This window comes from Zonotrichia albicollis, chromosome 2 (genome assembly GCF_047830755.1).
Source record: "Zonotrichia albicollis isolate bZonAlb1 chromosome 2, bZonAlb1.hap1, whole genome shotgun sequence".
In the NCBI taxonomy this organism is placed as follows: domain Eukaryota; kingdom Metazoa; phylum Chordata; class Aves; order Passeriformes; family Passerellidae; genus Zonotrichia; species Zonotrichia albicollis.
The window spans coordinates 105,807,472-105,813,471 of record NC_133820.1 but is presented as its reverse complement, the minus strand read 5'-3'; positions in this window follow the sequence as shown (position 1 = coordinate 105,813,471).

Here is a 6,000-nt window from a genome sequence, read left to right as displayed (position 1 = left end):
TTACCCCAGAGATACCTTGGCTGCTGGAGAGTGCAGCGGTGCAAATCCAGGCTGTCAGGACTCCGTTTCCTCAGGAGAGAGAGCTTCTGGCAATGGTGGAGAGAAAGGGAGTGGATTCTGCTAGAAAGTAGCCAGATGTTTATTCCATGAGTACAGAGATGTCTGCACCAAGCCACTGCTGCTAACAGAATGGAGGCCGCATGGTCTCATTAACATTTTAAGCTCAGGACAGGGGAAGGGGAGGGGACAGGTGAGCCACCAACCAGGTGAAGGGGCAGGGTCTCAAGGGACTAGGGACACCTATCACACGACGCCTTGCTGGTATGTTAGCCTGATTGACAGGGCACACTCAGCGAGGGGCGAGGGGGAAGGGAGAAGGTAAAACAGGATATTGCAACACACCACAACATCTCCCCCTAGTTTTGTTTAAAAAGAAGAGGACTGTGTTTATGGTGCAGAATGATTCTACTGAGGCTTCCAGGTCATCCACTGGAGCACTGAGGGCTTCCAAATGGTAGACCTCAGGAGGGGGAGATGAGCTTGAGATTAACTTGAGAACCATGCGTCTGATTACTCCAAAAACAATGCTAAAAACTACAATAACTACAACTAAAATAAACAGCACTAAAATTACAGTTTTCAGAATAGATCCCAACCAGCCTGAGAGTCCCCAGCCATTGAAAAGTCCATTCAGCCCGTTGTCAGTTTCTCTGTTGATGTCTGAGAGCCTTTGTCAAGGCAGTCCATATGTGGTTTGGGGTGCGGTAGATCGCAGGTGGGATGATCACGAGTAGGACGAGAAGCAGGCTCGGTCTCATGGCATCTCGAGGCTTCACACGAACAGTGGGATCTAAACTGGTACAAGGAACTTGAGACAGACATATATTACAAGCTATTCCAGATAGGAGGCTTAAATGGAATTTCCTCCAGATAACGCGTGTGGCGTTTTCTTCTCCAGGCAGCGTGAGCAACCTGGGGTGCTTCTGCAGATTTCTCTGAGACTTTGGGAACATAGGGCTTTACCCATTTGGAAGGAACCCACTTTAAACCAGAGGGGGTGGACACACAGGCGTATCCACGTCCCCAAGTAACCAATTTGTAAGGTCCCACCATTTTCCAAGTCTCAGGGTCTTTTACTAAAACCGGAGGTTTTTCTTTTATCAACTTGTGACTGCTCCCTGCAAAGTGGCGTAGGATGGGTGGGTTCAGGCTGTCAAAAGAACAATTCAGAAAATTGATTGTGAATAGTGCCCTGGATAACCGGATGTGGGGAGGTTCTACCTTCAGAACCTGTTGTTGCTGGTCCAGGACCCTTTTAATATCACGGTGAGTTCTTTCTACAATGGCTTGACCTGTAGGGGAGTAGGGGATGCCAGTTTTGTGCTCTACTCCCCATTGCTGCAGGAAGCTCCCGAATTCCTTGGATTTATAAGCAGGCCCATTATCAGTTTTCAGCTCCTTGGGGATGCCCATGAAAGAAAAAGCCCGTAAGAGGTGCTTAATAGCATCAATAGATGATTCTCCTGTGTGGGCAGAAGCATAGACCGCTCCAGAAAAGGTATCTACACTAACATGAACATATTTCTGCCGTCCAAAAGCCTGTATGTGTGTTACATCTGTTTGCCACAGTTCACAACTGTTCAGTCCCCTTGGGTTTGCTCCTGTACTCACTGTAGGGAGTGCATGTTGTTGGCAATTTGGGCACGTGGCCACAATCGCTTTGGCCTGTTCTCGAGTGATGTTGAACTGGCGAACCAGGCCAGGTGCATTTTGGTGGAAAAGCTGGTGGCTGATTTTTGCCTCTTCAAAAACATTTGGGAGAGTGGCCATCACTGCAGGTGCAGCAAGAGCATTTGCCCTTCTGTTGCCTTCAGCAATAAACCCTGGCAAGTCAGTGTGTGACCTGACATGCATCACATAAAAGGGTTGCTCTCGGTGAGTGACTAACTTTACCAGTTTTGAGAGCAATTCAAAAAGTGCAATGTTAGATACATCTTGCAGTATTGCTTGATCTGCTCTGGATACTACTCCTGCCATGTATGCAGAGTCTGTAATCAGATTAAATGGTTCTGAGAACCTTTCAAAAGCCCTAACAACCGCAGCCAATTCAGCAACCTGAGGTGAACCTTCCACCTCAGCAATGTCCGTCTCCCACTGCTGGGTTTGAGGATCCTTCCAAGTTATAACGGACTTGTGGGACCTCCCGGACGCATCTGTAAAGACAGTTAGAGCCCTTTTTAAAGGTCTCCTACTTAGAGCAGTTCTTAATTTTAAAGTAAATTGAACATCTTGTTCAAACAATTTGCAAGCGGGCCGTGCTACCAAAAATTGTCCTGAGTAGGAATCCAGAGCAAACTGCAACACTTCATTTTCTTGAAACAATTGTTCCATTATTTTCATAATATTTTGGCCTGATTTTAACTCAACTGGAATGTGAATGCACTTAAAATCACATCCTGCTAACTCCCTGATCCGGGTTCTTGCTTTCCGGATCAGTTCTGCTATCAGCTCCTGAGGCTTTGTCAGTCTCTTGGACCTTTTGTGACTGAGGAAAACCCATTCTATGATCAAGAGAGAGTCCCTCTGGTCCCGGTCCTTTTTTGATGTGTCCTTTGCCTTAGGTGTTTGTTTTTCCTCCCACTGGAAAATAATTCCATGGAGGTGTGGCAACTTACCTAGGATGATAAATTTGAATGGCAGATCAGGCCGGCATTGGTGGGCCTGTCTTGTGGACATTGCAATCTGCACCTTTTCTAGAGCTTTCCGTGCCTCTGGGGTAATAGACCTAGGAGCACCTGGGTCTTCTCCCCCTTTCAATAAATTGAAAAGAGGGGCAAGGTCTTCATTAGTCAGACCAAGCCATGGTCTTACCCAATTCAAAGACCCACACAACTTGTGGACATCCGCAAGGGTTTTGATCCTTGGATTGATTTCTAGTTTTTGAGGAACAATGGTCCTATTTCCAATTTCTAAGCCCAAATACTTCCAAGGTGGCATCTTTTGAATTTTCTTTTCCTGGAGCTCGAACCCTGCAACAATCAATGCATCGATCATTAGGTCAAGCGCATGTGTTAGTAAATCATCATTGGGGGCACACACAAGGATATCATCCATATAATGATAGATGATGGCCTTCTCTGCAGCTGCACGCACTGGGGAAAGCAGGGAAGAGACATACCACTGGCAGATAGCTGGAGATACCTTTAATCCCTGAGGAAGAACGGTCCAATGGTACCTTTTCATAGGAGCTTCTGAATTGATAGAAGGGACAGAGAATGCCAAACGCGGTGCATCATCAGGGTGCAATGGGATTTGGAAAAAACAATCTTTAATATCAATAACAGCTAATTTCCAATCTTGGGGAAGCATTGTTGGGGATGGCATACCAGGTTGGGGAGAACCCATATCTTCAATTACATTATTAATTTGTCGGAGGTCACAGAGGAGTCGCCACCTCTTTTTGTCAGCTTTTTGGATGACAAACACTGGAGAGTTCCATGGGGACATGGTCTCCACAATGTGGCCCTTTCTTAGTTGCTCTTGTACTAGTTCCTCAAGCACCTTTATTTTTTGTTTACTGAGTGGCCACTGTTTCACATCAACTGGTTCGTCTGTTTTCCACTTAAGTTTTTGGGTGTGGCGCTGTTGTTCAATGACTGCAGCACGAAGAAGCTGTGGAGAGTCTGGAATATCAATTGTGACACCCCACTGGGCCATTAAATCTCTCCCTAACAAAGGTTCTGAATAATCTAACACAAATGGACGGATATTTGCCAACTGTCCGTTTGGACCCTCGAATTGAATAATGCTTTTGGATTGTTTTGCCAGTTGCAGACCTCCTACACCTCGAAGGTGACCAGCAACATTTTGTAAAGGCCAGTGTGCTGGCCAGTCTTGTACTGGAATCACTGTGCAGTCTGCACCTGTGTCTACAAGCATCTCAATGCGTTTTGACTCCCCACCCCCACTGACATTGCACCACAATTTGGGTTTATCTGTCCCAATAACTTGGACCCGGGCGACTGTGGGCCCTTGTTTTTCGACATTTTCAGGTAAAGATGGCACAGGGATAGCTTGAGCAACAATTTGTCCCTTGGGAAGAAACAGGGGTGGGTGGAAACAGTGCAGGCTGAGAACAAATTGCTTGGGATCTGATGTTGTCATTCCCGGAGCAATTTCGATCTCTTGTGGTGTGTTTTTGTCCCCAGTGATGATGTACTTACAACGAATTTGGTTCCAAGTACCCTTCTGTTCAGGATTTACAGAGACAATATGCCAGTCAGTGTCCTTCAGGTGGAGTGACTCTGTCAGCTGCAACCTGTAAGGCTCATTGACAGAAGATGCGGTTAATACAGAATCACTTAAATCATAACAAAGGTTATTTTGTTTCACTTTCAACAGTGGACTAGCAGACTTGGTCTTTGAAGCACCTGCTTCACTTACACAAATGTTAATATTATCGCGCGCTTGATTTATTTTGCTACCCTTATTCTCTTGGCCTGCTCCTTTTATGTCTGCACGCCTGGCAGGCTGGCGCTTTATTCTTCGTTTTTTTGTTTTTGACCCCCAGGGAGGGCTTGTAGTTCTCCTCCCCTGCCATTTCTAAATTCATCAAATTCCCTTTTCAGGGGGCACTGGTTACTCCAGTGTCCTAGCTTATTACAAAGCAGGCATGGTTTAGTGGGCTCAACCATTGCCGGTCTCTGCTGCTGCCCAGGGTGCTGCTGTGCTGAGGGAAAGGATGAAGGGCTGGCAACAGCGACACGCTGGGATGGTCTTGGCAGCAGCCTTGGTCTGGTGTCTTCAGCCACAGTCATCAGAGGCACTTTCCTGTTACAGACTAGAAGCATATCTTTTAATGTAGGGGAAGGTTCCATAGGAAGGCTCAGGATTGCCGCTCGACACTGTTCATTTGCATTTGTAAACGCTATTTCCTCTAAAATTGCTTCCCTAGCATTTTCCTTTTTAACCTGTATTTCAATGGCTCTAGTTAGCCTTTCTACAAATTTCAAAAAAGGTTCTGATGGTAGTTGTTTGATTTTACTATAGGGCTCAAAAGGCCCCTCAGGTTGGAGGGAAAAGAATGCTTTTTCAGCTGCTTCTTTTACTTTCTCAAGGGTTTCTGTGGGAATTGCAGCAGCTTGGACTGAGGGAGAAGACCATTGGCCTTCACCACAGAGGTGCTCCATGGTGATAGGGTTACCATTGTTGTCTTTTGCTGTGTTTGGATCAGCCTGTAAGCCTGGGAGAGCGTCTTTTAGCAGTTGTTTCAATGCTGATTCCCATAATTTGAATTCCGTGGATGTCATGAGACATGAAAAAATTTGTTTTAAATCATGTGGAACCACAACAGTCCTACTTAATTCAGAATTTAAAAGGCCACGGAAATATGGACTGTGTGGACCATATTCTTTATGAGATTTACAGATCTCTTTAATCAATTGTCGTCCAAAGGAGCTCCAATTAGCAGTAGGGGCTGCTCCTGCTTGAGCTGCAGGCTGAAACGTAACAGGAGCCAGTGACAACATGGCACCATGCATTGGGTCTGCTGTCCCCTGCTCTGTATCCCTTGAATCAGAAGCATTGGGATCACAGCTACAGGTTTGGGGACAGGCAGTGGGTGTGTCCCCACCGTGGGAACCCGGGGAGGGGGCGGGGAAAGGGAGCCGGCAAGGGGCGGGGAAACCGTGGGAACAAGGGGCGGGGTCAAGGGGCTGGCAGGGGGCGGGGATACCGTGGGAACAGGGGGCGGGGTCACCTGGTGACATCACGTCAGCAGACGCCCCCTGGGAGGAGTAGAGGGGCGGAGCTGAGGGTACTGCAGGAAAGGCGGGGGGAGGGGCGAAGGTGTCACAAGGAACAGGAGGAGATGGGGATGGGGATGGAATTTTGGAATGCTTAAGAGGATTTTGGGAAGAAGAAGACCAGGTTTGGGAAGATGCCACGTGGCACCCACCATCTTGTGCACCCCCTAGGGACTGGGGGCCATTTTGGACATCA